Here is an 18,861-nt window from a genome sequence, read left to right as displayed (position 1 = left end):
TTCGGGAATTCTCATTTTGACAGCCACTTGTGCATTGGTTTCCTCATTTTCTACTTACTTCTTTATGAGGTGGTTGGGGATGTTTTTTGGAGGAGAGAGAGAGCTTTGTTGAAGGAGATAAGGCAAGGAAGGCCACACATATCATTATCATATATTCTACAAGATAGAGGAGAGAGAAGAGAGCAAGAAGAAAGAGAGTTCTCCAAGCTTGAAGAAGGGAGCACGAAAATGGAGGAGGTCTTCAAGCTTCTTCTTCATTCTAAGGCTCCAATGGGTAACTAACTCTTCTTCTAGGGAGGTGATGAAGTCCCTCCCTTGTAAGCATGTTCTAGTGTAGATTTTATTTTGGGATTTCAATGTATAACCTATGGTCTTTTCATGGTCTAGAGCATTTTGCTTCTTGTAATGGATCTTCATGTATTTTAATGATTATTGTTGAATTAATTATCTATCTTAGATGGTTTATTCTTTTAATCATAGTGCTTGCACTCTCATGGTGACAATGGTAGTGAGATCATGGAATAGTTTTAATGGCATGAAGTTAGAGAAATTTGATAGTCCATTGCTTAGGTTCCCCCTTTGATGGTCTATTCTTGATTCCTAACTTTATGTGCTTTTATCATTCAATTAAGGGCTTGATAATCTTTGGCTTAGGGAGCATGTTGAAGACTACACCCTAGTTTAGGTAGTTTAAGCATGTATTTCTTTGATGGATTATTCTTGTTTTTGATTCAATGACCCTCTTGAGGATATTATAGCAACCAAGGGTTGTTATGTATCATGACCATCGTTTATGTTGATTTCCCGAATTTAAATTTAGCCTAGCATGTGTATAGGGATGGAGACGGATTCACTTCCTTAGTTTTTCTTACTCGTATCTTATCTCGCTTCAATTATTGTAAGTTTCTATTTCATGCACTTTACATATTCAATTTAGTGACAAACAAACAACTCCTTATTTCCCCTTCATCATTCTAAGAATGATTCTAGACATTTAGGTTGCCTTAGACTAGCGCAGTCCCAGTGGTTCGACTTACCCGACCAATAGCCCTATTTTACAATGATTCGTGCTATTGCGAAGGTTGATGTATGATTGACCAACCGATCAATTTTTGGCGCCGTTGCCGGGGACTTGCATACGGTTTAGCAACCAAAGTTTTAGGGTTAAACTTAGTGTGATTGTTAATATCGTGTTTTGTGCATATTTCTCGTGTGGTTTAACCATTTTTGTGTTGTAAGATTCTAGGGACTCGGAGCTCACCGTGGGATTGCTAGCAAATTGTAAGTCTAGAGGACCCCAGGTAAGTCTCTTGACTTCTAGTTTCGCATTGTGAGTATTGTGTATGTGTTTAATTTAGTTGTGAAGCCCTTGTCGAGGCTCTTATTGTGTTTATATTTTGTGTTCAAGCATCGGTCCTTGTCGTGGCCATTTACATTTTCTGTCTTGATAATTGAGGAGAAAGGGAACATCGTATGTGGAGTTGTGGTTGATGAATTGTTTTTTTAAGTATATGCTTTGTTGTTGATGTTCGGTCGTAGGTCACTTTCCTTACCCACAATCGATTCTCCCATTGATATTAACTCTCTTGAAAGAACTCTTAGACGGAACCTTAGGGAACCTACTCTTACAAGGGACCTTGAAACTGAATTCAATATAATGGGGGATAACGTAGGAAATCCGGGGAATGAACGCGTTGAAATTCCTAATGTAGAACCAATGACTCTTAGAGATCATTTCATTCCTACCACCTATGCTTCTCCTTCTTGTATAGTGATGCCAAACATCGATGCAGCTCAATATGAGATCAAGTCTAGTACCATTCAAATGCTTCCATCATTTCATGGCTTTGATAATGAAGATCCATATAAGCATCTTGATGAGTTCCTTGAAATCTGTTCGACCATCCGGTTGAGAGGTTTTCCGGACAATGCACTTCATCTCCATCTTTTCCCATTCTCTCTAAAGGATAGGGCAAAATATTGGTTGAACTCCCTCGCTCCCAACTCTATTACTTCTTGGGCTCAATTGCAACAAGAATTCCTTAAGAAGTATTATCCGGTGAGTAAAACCAACCAAATGAGGCGTTCCATTCTAAGCTTTTCTCAAATTGATGGAGAACAACTCCATGAGACTTGGGAAAGGTTACAAGATCTTCTTCGGAAATGTCCTCATCATTTGATCCCAAAATGGCAATTAGTGCAAGCTTTCTATGCCGGTTTGACCGACACCCATAGATTTATGGTTGACTCTTCTTGTGGTGGGATGTTCATGTCCAAGAATGCGGATGAGGCTTGGACCTTACTTGAGAATTTGAGTGAAAATTCACTTCAACACAATTCTCGTAGGGCTCCGACCTCAACCACTCCCAAGAACACCAATCCTTGTCAACAAAAATCAATAAGGGAGGAATCATCTCAAGTGGATGCCATAGCTTATAAATTCTACCAATTGATGGCACCACATCTTCCTCCTTCAGTGTCTCAAAATTCGGCAAGTTCGGTTTGTGCCTCATGTAATAGTCCATTTCATCTCTCGGAAGATTGCCCCACACCGGAGCAATTTCCCAATCCCAACCAAGAGCAAGCTAATGCCATGTTCTCACGGCCCGGGAACAATCCATATTCCAACACCTACAATCCGGGTTGGCGAGACCATCCGAATTTTTCGTGGAGGCAACAAGCCCCACAAAATTCCCAACTTCAAAATCAAGGGCCTCAAAATCAGCCCTCTTCTCAATATCAAGGTAGGCCTTTCCAAGCCTCTTCAAGCTACCAACCTCCATACAATCCAAATGTCTCCACTCAACCTCCTGTGAATCCAATTGATGAGATAGTGGCTGCAAACAAGCAAATGATGGAATCATTAAATGTGCAAATGATGGAATCATTAAACAAGCAAATCATAGATTCCAACAAGCATCTCTTGACATCCTTGCAACCTACTCTCCAAATGGTTCACTCCCATACTCAATCCATAGCTAGGCTCGAAAATCAAATGGGACAAATAGCTAACCAAGTGAACCAACTTCTTCAAAAAGACAAGGGTAAGCTTCCCGCTCAACCATTTGAAAATCCTAGAGGAATGCATGTGATTGATGAAACCCCTCCTCCGAGTGGGCCGACTCATGAACAAGTTCAAGCTATCACCACCCTTCGGAGTGGTAGAGTGGTTGACAACAAGGTTGATGGAGACACAAGTGAGAAAAACCCTCCGTTGAAAAATCCAAATTCAAGCTCTTCAAGTCCAAATCCAAGTTCTTCTTGTCCAAATACCATTCACGGAAGTCCCACGCATGTCACCCCAAATGTGGAAACTACTTATGAGCCAAAAGCTCCGTTCCCTCAACGTCTTCAAGAGTCGACACATTTTGGGAATAAGAATTGCAAAATTCAAGACATGTGGGAGGTCTTTAGGCAAGTAAAGATCAATCTTCCTCTCTTGGATGCTATCAAGCAAATTCCTCCCTATGCAAAATTCCTTAAGGATTTGTGCACTCAAAAGCGCACTTCCAGAAGTCATTTACCAAAGAAAGTGAGGTTAACCGAAAATGTTAGTGCGATCATTCAGCACAGCACTCCTCCGAAGTATAAGGATCCGGGTGCCCCCACAATCTCTTGTGTCATTGGTGACAACAAAATCGAGAGGGCCCTCCTTGACTTAGGAGCTAGTGTGAATTTGATTCCATATTCGGTTTACCTACAACTTGGTTTGGGAGATCTAAAGCCAACTCCGATAGTGTTGCAATTTGCTGATCGATCTATTAAGCAACCACGGGGAATTATTGAAGATGTGATCATAAAAGTGGACAAATTCTACTTCCCGGTAGACTTCGTGGTTCTTGATACGGAACCAGTCCATGATCCAAGAAAACACATTCCCATAATTCTCGGACGTCCTTTTCTAGCTACAGCTAATGCTTCCATTAACTGTAGATCCGGATTGATGGATATCTCTTTTGGGAATATGAATGTTAAGCTCAATATCTTCAATGCTGTGCAACTTCCTTCAGATGACAATGAGTGTTTTGAAATCACTATTGCTGATGAACACATTCAAAATCCAATCCCACCTCCTTCAACGGAGGATCCCCTACATGCTTGCTTGGTCCCTTTTGATTTTGAGGATTTTGGTGTGGACAAATCCATTCGGGAAGTCAACTCCTTGCTTGATATTCCATCACCATTTTCCTCTCCTTTATGGGAAGCACCAAATCCATCTCTATCGTGGGATTGTCCATCTCCTTCCATTTCTTCACCGGAGTTACCTCAACATTTTGAGGGTGAACCACCGGACAAAGGTAAGGAGAATGTTGACAAGTTGCTGAAAATTCTTCCAATCATTCCAGCCCAATCTAGAATCATTGTCCATGATACTCAACCTGTGAACAAACCATTTGAGTACAATGAGGTATATGACTTGGAGATTACAAATATGGAAGGTCATGATCCTACCATTGTTAGTCAAAACAATGACATTCAACGAGCCTCCATAATCTCGAACAAGCAACACCTTTGCTTAAATCTGAAAATAAAAGAAGTGAGATTAAAAGCGATGCTCAAATCCTCTAAGGCCAAACTTGTTTCTCTTCGGAAGGATCAATATCCCTCACCATTCATTGATCTAAGTTTGAGACCATATGAAGGAGGCAAGTTGCATACGGAGCGTTAAGGATCCATCTCTCCAATGGATCCTGATCCTGGTTCGTCTAGCTATCGACATTAAATTTAGCAAAGCAAGGGAAGAAATTCTTTCGATGTTCCAAGCTTCCCTACCTTCTCAAATTGCTCGTGCCTTGAAATTTTCTGGGAAATGGTTTAGAAAAGCCAAAAATTTGATTTTTCTGAAATGATCTTCAGTTGCGTTCCGCAATTTTAGACTGGCCTCTTAGACCTTCTCAGCTCTAATTTTCATTCCCGGAAATTTCCATCGCTTTCGAGCAAGTTCATAGGATCTTTGGCATGCAACTCATGTGCACAACCTCTCATTTTCAACGCATTGTTGGATCATGGTTCCCCAAAATTTTCCATGCATTGGAGATGAATTGCAAAGTTTGAAAATTTTTCATCTAGGCATTAGAAATGTTGAGCAATTCGACAATTTTTCCAAAAATTTTCCATCCATGCAGTGGAATGGACTGAATTTGCAAATTTTAAAATTTTTTCCATGCTTTAGAGATAAAGTGCTAAGTTTCAAAAATTTTCCATCCATGCATTGGATTGGAATTTTCTTGCAAGGCTTCAAAAATTTTCCCTACATTAAAATTCATTGCATGCATTCTTTCATTGCATGCATTCATTGCATGCATTCTTTCATCTCCAAGCCACTGAATTTCCATGCATGGACTCCATTTTGAACAACTTCCATTTCCATGTTGCTCACATTCCATATTCCATTGCAACAAATTCAACTTCTATGGTGCTCACTGTCTTGCATGTTTTCCCTTTCACTCATTGCTTCAGTCCTCACAGCCAAGCTCACCCCCTAGCCTACTGAGCCAATTTCGTGCCCTCCAAATCCCATTCAGATTGCTCCAAATTACCACACCAATTTTGCATGCTCACTGCCCAAGTTTGGAGTGCTCTAGCTTCCATTTGGATTGCTCCAAACTTCTCCACCATCATTCCGAGGCTGCTGCTTGTATTTAGAGCACTCTAATTCCATTTTAGAGTGCTCTAAATGTGAACCAATCTCATCCCAAGCTACTGCCTTCATTTAGAGCACTCTAGCTCCCATTTGGAGTGCTCTAAATGTGAACCACCATCCCTCTCGGCCTCACACCATTCAACCACCATCAACCTCACTTCACCACCCTCATCTCATCCCACCATGCATGCAACCCATAACTCACCACCATCAACCCCCCAACCTTCCTCATCTCTCTCGGCAAACCTCAACCCATTAAACCCACCCTCTCGGCATCTCCATCCACCACCCCAACTCTCTAACAACCCACTCCATGCCAACCCCTCTCCTCCACCAACTTCACAACCCAACCACCCTCAACCTCACCACCCCATGCAAACCCACCTTCACCTCCTCCACCTTTTTCCCCACTCTCCTCTAACCCAAGCACCATCATCAACCTCTCATCCACATCTTCCATTAACCACAAATAATGGGCCTTGTGTTCTCCATTGTTGGGTAAGTGTCTACCCTCTTTTTCTTTCAATTTTTGATCAATGGAGGATGGGATTGCTTGTGTGAAGGATTTGTGATTGCTTGGGAGTTGTGTATTGCATTTGCAGGGCCAAATTTTTGGATTTTCTCATCTCTAATCAACCTTTGGCCCTCTTCCTTTTTGTCTTGCACACCACGTGTTTGACGAATTGCCTAAGGCAACTTTATCTCTCTAAATGCACGGCTTTTGGCATTGTTTTGTTTTCCATTTTACACTTATGACTCATGTGTGCCAATTTGTATTTTGTATGGATTTTTACCTTGCAATCACATTCGTCTTAGTGTTTTCATTTCTGTTTTGATTTTTTTTTTCTTAAGAGACCTATGCTTTCACCTGTGTACATTAGTTCTGTCTTGATAGGTCTTCATGTCCAAGTTTGGGGGACGCCGTTGCGCACTCACATGGCTGAACATCTACGTCGTCGTCACTCCACTTGGTATTATTGTTCTTTTACCCTCTTTGCGCTTATTTTGATTTACTTGTCTTCTCACATTGAGGACAATGTGACATTCAAGTTTGGGGGTGCATTTATGTATTTTTGGTTTTACATTTTTGCTAAGCAATGATAAGGGAATTTGAAACCTGTTGGAGATGAAAGCATATGTTTAAAACTTTGTGTATAGAAGCAGCTGATATTTTTGAAAATAAAGAAAATTTGAGTTGAAATGATCATGTAGATTCAAATTAGTCTGTATAAATGTCTCAATTAAATTCTCGCTGGATTTTACACTCTTTTAAGCTTCACAATGCACAGATGCACATTGGAAACTTAACTGTGAGGCATGCAACTTGATTGACCTTGACCTTGCCCTAGTTAATCTGATTTGATGAACCTAATGGATGAATACTTTTGGCATGAATCTAAAAAAAAAAAAAAAAAAAAAAAAAAAAAAAACTTAGAAAGAAAGAAAATAATGATCAGTTGACGTTCGTAGCCTTTCCAACTCGAGTTATTAAGCCCTAGGATTGTCTCTACACTTAGCACCCTAAAACCGTCTGGTTTGGGAGTTGTTGGCCTAACGCTTGCTACAGGGGTTGGTTAGAAAGCTTAAGGGACTTAAACATTGCACGGTCATTCAAAAAAATAAACTGGTAATAAACATGGTTCGTTGGAGTTCGTAGCCTTTCCAACTTGAGCTATTAAGCCCTATGGAGTGTCTCTACACTTAACACCCTAAAGCCATCTGGTTTGGGAGTTGTTGGCCTAACGCTTGCTACATAGGTTGGTTAGAAAGCTTAAGGGACTTCAGCATTGCACAACCATTCTATGTTTCGCTTATGAGTTACAATAAATTGTCAACAAGCAACAAAAGTTGTCTTGTAAATAAAATCATGCCTTAGGGACCTCATTTAAAGGGGAATTCAATGATTTGAAAACTTGTGCTTTGGAATTGGAAAAGAAAGTAAAAGCCGCATGTTGAGAATCTAATTCACTTTCACTGAAGCTAGAGTTGATTTCCATTCAAGAGATGATAATTGAGTTATTTATATAGACTTTGATGTTGATGCATGTATGTGGAAATGTATTTAGCCAATTTTTGTATCAATGCTTCATATATGCAAGGTAGTTTTCCCAATGACTCCATCTCCAGTTTTTGTCTGTTTCAAGTTGTATTTGAGCTATGTATCTATCTCATTTTACCATGGATGATATTTTTGTAGTAGCATGCCCATGGTTGTCTTTTCATTAAGTTTTTCATTGTAGTTTTGCTAAGGGACTAGCAAAATGTAAGTTTGGGGGTGTGATAAGCGCCGAATATTGTATATTCAAGCGCCCTAAATTGCATTAGTTAAGTCCATCGTTTGATTATTTAAGTAGATTATCTTCATTTGTGTGTATGTATATATTTTCAGGTCCATTTGCCAAAAAAGGAGCAAAATCAAGGCTTTGTGGAGTTTTGGCCATCAAAAGGCACAATTCTGAATTTCTGGCAGCAGTGGAGTTAGGACTTTGCTCACCATTTTGACCTTGTAAACTCGAGAACTGGACTTCCATTATAAAATGGCATATTTAGAGCTCTGAATCAGCTTTCCAAATCTTCAAGTAGTTCGTCATTTGGAGCTCGGACCAGAGAGTTATGGCCTTGTTACCAGAGGTGCGCAGAACTGCCTGGCAGCAATGAAATTCTGCCTTGATCTTCATTTTCGACCAATCATCCTTGAGAATTGGATCTCCACCAAAACATAAAGTTTTTAGAGCTCTGATTTAGCTTTCCAAATCTTCAAACGGTTCATCATTTGGAGTTTAGAGCACAAAGTTATGGCCGTTTTACCAAAGTAGGTCCGGGATGAGCAAACCAAGCATAGGGCATTCTGGCCAATTTTCGAGTGCTCGAGGCCTAATTTCGAGTGCTCGAAATTAGGGCAGATTGCTTCACGAGATCAGTAGTGGAGTCAGGACTTTGCTCGCCATTTTGACCCAGAAAGCTCGAGAACTGGACTTCCATCATAACATGAAAGATTTAGAGCTCTGAATTAGCTTTCTAAATCTTCAAACGGTTCATCATTCGGAGCTCGGAGCAGAGAGTTATGGCCTTGTTACCAGAGGTGCGCAGAACTGCCTGGCAGCACTGAAGTACTGCCTTTCTCCCCATTTTCGACCAACCAGACTTGAGATTTGGGTGTTCATCAAAACATGAAGTTTTTAAAGCTCTGAATCAGCTCTCCAAATCTTTAAACGGTTCATCATTCGGAGTTCGGAGCGCAAAGTTATGGCTGTTTAACCAAAGTAGGTCTGGGCAGAGCAAGTGAAGCATGGGCATTTTTACACTAAATTCGAGCGCTCGAGGCCTTGCTTAGAGTGCTCGAATTTGGGGCAGAATTGCCTTCGGGAATTCTCATTTTGACAGCCACTTGTGCATTGGTTTCCTCATTTTCTACTTACTTCTTTATGAGGTGGTTGGGGATGTTTTTTGGAGGAGAGAGAGAGCTTTGTTGAAGGAGATAAGGCAAGGAAGGCCACACATATCATTATCATATATTCTACAAGATAGAGGAGAGAGAAGAGAGCAAGAAGAAAGAGAGTTCTCCAAGCTTGAAGAAGGGAGCACGAAAATGGAGGAGGTCTTCAAGCTTCTTCTTCATTCTAAGGCTCCAATGGGTAACTAACTCTTCTTCTAGGGAGGTGATGAAGTCCCTCCCTTGTAAGCATGTTCTAGTGTAGATTTTATTTTGGGATTTCAATGTATAACCTATGGTCTTTTCATGGTCTAGAGCATTTTGCTTCTTGTAATGGATCTTCATGTATTTTAATGATTATTGTTGAATTAATTATCTATCTTAGATGGTTTATTCTTTTAATCATAGTGCTTGCACTCTCATGGTGACAATGGTAGTGAGATCATGGAATAGTTTTAATGGCATGAAGTTAGAGAAATTTGATAGTCCATTGCTTAGGTTCCCCCTTTGATGGTCTATTCTTGATTCCTAACTTTATGTGCTTTTATCATTCAATTAAGGGCTTGATAATCTTTGGCTTAGGGAGCATGTTGAAGACTACACCCTAGTTTAGGTAGTTTAAGCATGTATTTCTTTGATGGATTATTCTTGTTTTTGATTCAATGACCCTCTTGAGGATATTATAGCAACCAAGGGTTGTTATGTATCATGACCATCGTTTATGTTGATTTCCCGAATTTAAATTTAGCCTAGCATGTGTATAGGGATGGAGACGGATTCACTTCCTTAGTTTTTCTTACTCGTATCTTATCTCGCTTCAATTATTGTAAGTTTCTATTTCATGCACTTTACATATTCAATTTAGTGACAAACAAACAACTCCTTATTTCCCCTTCATCATTCTAAGAACGATTCTAGACATTTAGGTTGCCTTAGACTAGCGCAGTCCCAGTGGTTCGACTTACCCGACCAATAGCCCTATTTTACAATGATTCGTGCTATTGCGAAGGTTGATGTATGATTGACCAACCGATCAATAACGGCTTCAGGGAGTGAGAGAGCAAGCTCCCAAAAGGAGGGAGCTAGCTCCCTCATTGATGGAGCTGGCTCCAAGGAGTATGGAGGCTGCTCCCAACTCCTTAGACCAGGCTCCCAAGTTAATGGAGCAGGCTCTCAACTTATGAGAGCCTGCTCTTGCCCGAAACGCACAATTTTAGTCTTTTTAGGGGCTGTTTGAGCTGTCCGGAGTATTTTTAATCCGTTTAAATTGCATTGAAGGATGGAATTAATTGTGATGGACCTAAGAAAATATCACATTAGTGTATTAAAGAATGAAGCAACATGAAGATAAAGAAAAGCCTACATGTTGAGCACTATTTTGTTAAGTTGTTTGCTTACTGAAACTTACCAGATCTTTCACATACAATTTAATAATATTTAGTCATATTTCAACAGTGTTATATGGGTGATGGAATACCGGTAATTAACTAGGCTTGGTTTGGATTAAATTGATATTTAATTTATTAAAAACGGTATCAATTTCTGGATTGTTTGGAGGATTTAATTGCTTACTATAATGCTGGCATTTTGTGTATGTATGATTAAACAGTATTAATCATGTTTAGGCACTGAAATAAGCATAATTGATTAACTGAAACTGTTGTATGCTTATATGGAGTTAATTGATGTTTTAACGGTTTAGATTGCATCAATTATTGGATTTATGGATTGTTATGAAATTTACGTTTAAGAATTTCACTATAATGTGTTCAGTAATGATTTTGATTATTATTATATTGTTCTGGATTATAATTGATGAACTGTTTATACTATTTTGTCAATTGTTGGATTGGTTGTGTGTGTATGCATCGGTTTGGGATAATGGCATAATAGGAACGGATTAGTTCAAAACATTAAGTCCTACCTATTCTGGAATAAGTTGGATTAACTATAAAAGTTAAGTCCTACTTATATGTATGTATTTGCACTAGTTTGGGACGGTGACATATTAGGGATGGCTTAGTATCCTGGGGATGGATTAGTTCAAAACACTAAGTCCTACCTATTCTGATGTAAGGTGGATTAACTATAAAAGTTAAGTCCTACTTATATATATGACAGGTCAATAAACATTTGAATGTCGTACCTTGAACGGATTTTATATATATATCTTTATGGTGCCGTGATATGAGCTTGAGTCTTAGGATCATAGTTAGGGTACGTATATCGCCTAGGATGGATAACTGGACATAGTTGTTGTTCCCTGGTAGGTCTATGTATACATAACCACGTTACGTGCAATTTGCATGTTACCTTCTATTCAGGCTAAGACTACACTATAGTCTAGTGAGCGTCCTATTGTGTGTACTTATATCTATATGGATTACTTTAGTTATTGTTAAGCTATCTAAGATGTATCTATGTATCATGCTTCTGTATAGATTGTAGTAAGATAGGACTTACATGTGAGCTTGACCCACTCCCTTATTTTTCAGGTGTTCGTCACTTCCAGGGTTAGAGCTTGATCGTGCAGAGCAGATACAGTCATTCACTCCTCCGACTATGTAAGATTGCTTTTTATGTTTCGCTTTAGATTTTATTACAGTTGTTTCCTTTTTAGTGTAGGATTTGGATAGGGGTCCACTAGATGGATTCCCGAGTTTTACAAATATTGGAAAGTTTGGAATTTATATTAATTTATAAATTTTTAGGATTTTATAATTAGAATTCTTTTCAGCTCATTATTTTATTCTTATTTTATTTTAGTATTCTGTACTTATTTACATATTAATTGTCTGGTATCCCTCGGATCTGTGCTCGGACTTGATCACCCATGGTTGTAGGATCGAGGGGTATCACAGTTGGTATCAGAGCACTCCAGGTTCAGTGTCTGTAGGATTTTTTCGTATAAGGCTTCCGCGTAGCGTACTCTATTGTTTATAGCTTAAGTTTAAGATTCGTCGTATTCCTTTACGGTTCGGTTTAAAGTGTACTGATGTCTGTCTTTCTGTGTTAACAGAATAGTTAACACTAGAATCAGACGGAACAGTAGTAGACAAAGGAGAGTAGCACGTAGGCAGCAAGATCGCCTACGATGTCAGCAAATGGAGGAAGAACAGCAACTGCCTAGGCTTCAGGAGAAGGAGCAGGGGGAAAGAGGTCAGTTGCGCACCGAGCAGGAGGATGTACAGCAGACTCAGGGGTCTCAGGATCGGGGCTACAATCAAGGCATGAATAAATTTTGGAGCATGTTGTCTTACCTTATGTGTTTTGCTCTACGGAGTATTCAGGAGTTTTGGGTTTTATAGTTTAGTGGACATAGGTATGTTGATAGATCTCATGGTGTTTCTACACCTTTAGGCGAAGCAGCCATTTTACATGAGAGTGATGGGCATGTGGCACTAGATATTGGTAGACTCAGATTTCTAGCCAATCTATTGGTCCTGGATATACACACTTATACTGTGTTACTTGGGATGGATTGGTTATTTCACTACCATACCCAAGTTAAATATTTTGATAGGATTAAAGTGTTCACCATACCCAGACATGATAGGTAAGTTGTCGCTATGCCACGTTCTAATGGGGTTACTATCACTTCTTTGTTTCATATGGAGGAGGAAACGGAGGAGGGGATTACTATATCATTAGATAGTATACCAATTGTACAGGACTTTTCGGATGTATTTCAGGAGATTCCAGCATTGCCACCTAGTCTCCAGGCACTACACCTATTGCTAGAACAGCATATAGGATTTCTCCAGTGGCTATGCGAGAGCTAAGGGATCAGATTCAGCAATTACTCAGCCTGGATTTTATTCGCAGGTGTACTTCACCCTGGGGAACACCAATGCTATTTGTGAAAAAGAAGAATGGTTCACTTCGCCTGTGTATAGATTACAGGGAGTTGAACAAGGTTACTATTCAGAATAAGTATCTTTTGCCTAGGATTGATGATCCTTGCGATCGATTGAAGGAAGCTACGTACTTTTCTAAGATTGATCTATAGTTTTCATAGACTTAATAAAGAGAGTCTTCAGGACTGATTTAGATCAGGTTGTCATTGTCTTTATAGATGACATTTTGATTTGTTCAAAGTCAAAGGACGATCATGCTAGACATTTTCGCATAGTCTTGCAGACGCTTCGTGAGCACCAGTTATATGCCAAGTTCGAGAAGTGTGAATTTTGGCAGTGGGAAGTGAAGTTTCTGGGTCATGTGGTGTCAGAAAGGGGAATAGCGGTGGATTTAGCCAAAGTTTCAGCAGTGGTAGAGTGGGGACAGCCTATTTCACCTACTGAGATTTGGAGTTTCCTCGGATTGGCAGGGTATTATCGTAGGTTCATCTAGGGGTTCTTAAAGATAGCGGAACCACTCACTCATCTAACTAAAAGGGTCTACAGTTTGTGTGGGATGAACACTGTCAGATAGCTCTTGGTGAGCTAAAGCACAAGTTGACTTCTGTACCAGTTTTGTCTACTCCACAGAGTGGGATTGAATATCTTGTCTACACAGATGTTTCGTTGCAAGGTCTTAGTTGTGTTTTGATGCAAGAAGAATGGCCAATTTCATATGGATCTCGACAGCTTAAGCCTTATAAGCTTAATTATCCAACTCATGATTTGGAGTTGGCAGTTGTGGTCTTTGCCTTACGCATTTGGAAGCATTATTTGTTGGGAGAATCCTTCAGATTATTTAGTGATCACAAGAGTCTATAGTATTTGTTCACTCAGCGGGAGCTAAATATGAGACAATGTCGATGGTTAGAGTTTGTGAAAGACTATCATTTCTCTATACAGTACCATCTATGGAAGCGAATGTGGTGGCAGAGCACTCAGTCGTTGACCCACTGCTAGTCTTTCTGCTCTATTCATTACTGAGTGGAATGCTTTGAAGACGGTGGATGAGTTATCGAGTGCTTTTATAGCTTGCATGGTAGTTACACCTTCTATCATTCACAAAGTGTTGAAGGCGCAACTCACGGATCAGTAGTGCATTGACAAAATTGCAGAGATAACTTCTGGGGAGGTTTCATTTTACTATGTGGGGACTGATGGAGGTTTGAGGTACAAGGGACATTTAGTGGTACCTTCTGCTGATGATTTGAGGAAAGATGTGATGATTGAGACTCAACACTTTGAGTTTTCTATTCATCCAGGTGGAGACAAGATGTATCAGGATATTAAACAGCAGTCTTGGTGGGCAAGTATGAAAAAGACATTGCATTTTTTTTTTTTTTTTTGTCTCTCGATGTAGTACTTGTCAGATGCTTAAGATTGATCATCAGCAGCCGCCAGGAGCTCTACAGCCACTACCTATGCCGGAGTGGAAATGGGAGAGCATTTCTATGGATTTTGTGAAGGGATTGCCTAATTCCTTTAAAGATCACAATTCCATTTGCGTCATCATTGATAGATTGACTAAATTAACTCATTTCTTGCTTATTTGCACTAACTTCACTTTGGAGCAGTTGGTGAGACTTTACATTGCAGAGATTGTAAAGCTGCACGGCATTCTGTTGTCTATCATATCAGACAGGTATTCGAGCTATGTGTCAGGATTTTGGAAGAGTTTTCAGCAGGCTTTGGGTACAAAGTTGCATCTTAGCACTACTTATAATTCACAGATTGATGGACAGACTGAGAAGGTTAATCAGATCGTGGAGGATATGCTTCGTTCGTGTGTTCTTGATTGCAAGGGCCATTGGGAGGATTATTTGTCACTTGTGGAGTCTGCATATAACAATAGTTTCCAGAAGACTATTGGTATGGCGCTATTAGAGGCATTGTACGACCGACCGTGTCGGTCACCTATTTGTTGGATGAAGGTTGGCAAGAATAGATTTTTAGGTCCTAAGTTCATTAAAGATTGCACTTATAAGGGATCACATGCGCACTGCCCAGAGTCGGCAGAAGAGTTACGCAGATCGTCGTACTCGTGCATTGGAGATTCAGATAGGGATCGGTATCAGCATATCGATGTTAAGGAGATCGAGTTGCCACCGGATGCAACATATTTGGAGTCACTGTGTTGTATTGTCGACCGTCGAGATCAAATCCTTCGTAATAAGGTTATCCCTTTAGTGCATGTTCGGTAGAGTCATCACAATGAGGCTGAGTCTACTTAGGAAAGGGAGGATGTCATTTACTCGCAATTTCCTAACATAATGGAAGAAGGAAAGAGCAAATTTTGAGGACGGAATTCCTTTTGTTAGGGGGGAAGAATGTAATATCCCTAATTTTAAAACGGTAGTCTCGGCATTTTAAGTATTGTTTAATTGCAATTTTTTTAATTATTTAATTGTTTATTTGCTTGTTTATTTGAATTAATTATGAATTATGTTATTTAAATGAATTGTTTTATTTAGATGTTTATTTAATTGTACTTGTTATTCTTTTGAATTGAATTAACTGTATTCTTTATTTTATTTAAATGTTTTGTTTAATTGTTTGTTTTAATTATTTGTTTTCCTTGTTATATGCTTATGTGGATTAGTGAATTAAATGTTTTAATAGTTTTAGGGTTTTATTTTCTTCATGGATGTAGCCGACTTGGTTATATAAATAGGTTAGTTTTCCTTTCCTTCTCTCAATATAAGTAGAATTAGGGTTGGTATTTGTATAAGCCTATATATATACCTTTATACGTCTACCAAGGGTTTGTAAACCCTGTTCACGCATATAGAAAAACAGAGAGAAACAAAGAGAAATAGAGAGAGGAAGATTAGGGTTTGGCTTAGACTAAGACTAAACCAAGGAGGGGAAATTAGCTTGCTCGTGGGTTGAACTAGGAGTAACAGTGGTCAATGAAAGCAGTAAGGTCGCCAAAATTATTAAAGACGACGGTTTAAGGTTTTGAACGGAAACCTAAAGGCAAGTCTCTGTTCTAACTCTTTCCCTTAAACCTATGTTCTGTGCAAGCCTAGGTAGACTCCAAGGGGTTAAGTAATGCTAAAACAAATCTTTTATGCATGTTTAAACTATATTTAAACTCGTTGAATTAAACTGGTTTGCAAATTCTTAAAGTTCTGTTAACTGGTTTTTGCTATCTTCGAGTTTACGCTTTATTTAATTGAGATCGTTGATGCATGTCAATGTCTTATAATTAATCTAGGACATTGAATGAACACTAGAACAAGTATGTAAAACATTACAGAGGCCCCGAGTAAAGCCGGAGGCAAGGAAGACGAAGTAGAAACACATAACGGCTTTAGGGAGTAAAAGAGCAGGCCCCCAAAAAGAGGGAGCCAGCTCCCTCATTGATGGAGTCGGCTGCATAGAGTATGAAGCCTGCTCCCAACTCCTTAGATAAGGCTCCCAAGTTAATGAAGCAAGCTCTCAACTTATGAGAACCTGCTGTCACCCGAAATGCACAGTTTTAGTCTTTTCAAGGGTTGTTTGGGCTATCCGTAGTATTTTTAATCCGTTTAAATTGCACTGAGGGATGTAATTAATTGTGATAGACCTATGAAAATATTAGGAAGCACTATCACATTAGTGTATTAAAGAATGAAGCAACATGAAGATAAAGAAAAGCCTACATGTTGAGCACTGTTTTGTTAAGTTGTTTGCTTACTAAACTTACTAAATCTTTCGCATATGATTTAATAATATCTAGTCATATTTCAATAGTGTTATAAAGGTGATGGAATACCAGCAATTAACTAGGCTTGGTTTGGATTAAATTGATATTTAATAGATTAAAAACAGTATCAATTTCTGGATTGTTTGGAGGATTTAATTGCTTACTATAATGCTAGCATTTTGTGTATGTATGATTAAATAGTATTAATCATGTTTAAGCACTGAAATAAGCATAATTGATTAATTGAAACTGTAGTATGCTTATATGGAGTTAATTGATGTTTTAACGGTTTAGATTGCATCAATTGTTGGATTTATGGATTGTTATGAAATTTACGTTTAAGAATTTCACTATAATGTGTTCAGTAACGATTCTGATTATTATTATATTGTTCTGGATTATAATTGATGAAATACTTGTACTATTTTGTCAATTGTTGGATTGGTTGTGTGTGTATGCACCGGTATGGGACGGTGGAATACTAGGGACAGATTAGTTCAAAACATTAAGTCCTACCTATTCTGGAATAAGTTGGATTAACTATAAAAGTTAAGTCCTACTTATATGTATGTATATGCACCGGTATAGGACAGTTGTATATTAGGGATGGCTTAGTTCAAAACACTAAGACCTACCTATTCTGGGGATGGATTAGTTCAAAACACTAAGTCCTACCTATTATGATGTAAGGTGGATTAACTATAAAAGTTAAGTCCTACTTATATATATAACAAGTCAATAAATATTTGAATGTCATACCTTGAAAGGATTATATATATATATATATATATTCTTTATGGTGCTATGATATGAGCTTGAGTCTCAGGATTATGGTTAGGGTGCATATATCGCCTAGGATGGATAACTGAACATAGTTGTTGTTCCTTGGTAGGTCTAGGTATACATGGCCACGTTACGTGCGATTTGCATGTTACCTTCTATTCAAGCTGAGACTACACTATAGTCTAGTGAGCGTCCTATAGTGTGTACTTATATCTATATGGACTACTTTAGTTATTGTTGAGATATCTAGGATGTATCTGCGTATCGGGTTTCTGTATGGATTGTAGTAGGATAGGACTTGCATGTGGGCCTGACCCACTCCCTTATTTTTTAGGTGTGCATCACTTCCAGGGTTAGAACTTGATCGTGTAGAGTAGATACAGTCACTCACTCCTCCGACTACGTAGGACTGCTTTCTATGTTTCATTTTAAATTTTATTACATTTGTTTCCTTTTCAGTGTGGGATTTGGATAGGGGTCCACTAAATGGATTCCCGAGTTGTACAGATATTGAAAAGTTTGGAATTTATATTAATTTATAAATTTTGAAGATTTTATAATTAGAATTATTTTCAGCTTATTATTTTATTCTTATTTCATTTTAGTATTCTGTGCTTTTTTACATATTAATTGTCTGGTATCCCTAGGATCTGTGCTCGGACTCGATCACTCGTGGCTCTAGAATCGAGGGGTATCACAGGATGTGTGTGTGTGTGTATGAAAAAGAGGTATTGTTAGTATAGTATATATAACTAACAAATGCATTTTAGGTTAGTGAAAAATCTAGTAAAGTGTCGTCTTCTTCATTTTCACACCTAAGCCACCATTGTTGACATGGAACCCTAGCCTTCATTCCTTATTTTTAAGCCTCTTCCCTTTGGCTTTTGGTCTTGCACCTTGAAAACAAAAGCTTCCTCATATCCATCTCTACCACACCTTTGCTTGGTTTCCCTTTTTGCATCCATTTCCTTGAGGTTTTTAGAGATACAATTCTATAGTGAGATAGGGGTTGCCTTATGTTTATATTCTTTGTGTATCTTGTGTTCTTTGATGTTGATATACATTGTATGTATGTTATATGAATTTCTAGGGTTGTATGTAGATGAATGTTGTTATATCTGACCTATGGTTTTATTTTGTGCAAGACTTGTATATGATTAATCTCTTTTGTAGTTATTGTTTCATTTAGTAGAGAACTAAATTCTAAAATTATTTTGTTATTGTAACTATAATATTCTAGAATTATTCTTGTCATTGATTATGTGTGAAATTAAACTATGTTGTTGTCTAAAATTAGGGATTTAAGCTTACTTTGATAGCATGAATGAATTGCTTATGTTGATAACCTTGTAGTAGTGTAGTTGCACTTACATTGTAAAGTTGACATTGTAAATGCCATTGTAGTTTAGAAGACTTA

The sequence above is a fragment of the Cornus florida genome, unplaced genomic scaffold (assembly GCF_030987335.1).
Source record: "Cornus florida cultivar Cherokee Brave unplaced genomic scaffold, ASM3098733v1 CherokeeBrave_3.0.0_Hap2_Chr05, whole genome shotgun sequence".
Lineage (NCBI taxonomy): Eukaryota > Viridiplantae > Streptophyta > Magnoliopsida > Cornales > Cornaceae > Cornus > Cornus florida.
The sequence above is the reverse complement of the archived record's forward strand: the minus strand, read 5'-3'. Positions refer to the sequence as shown.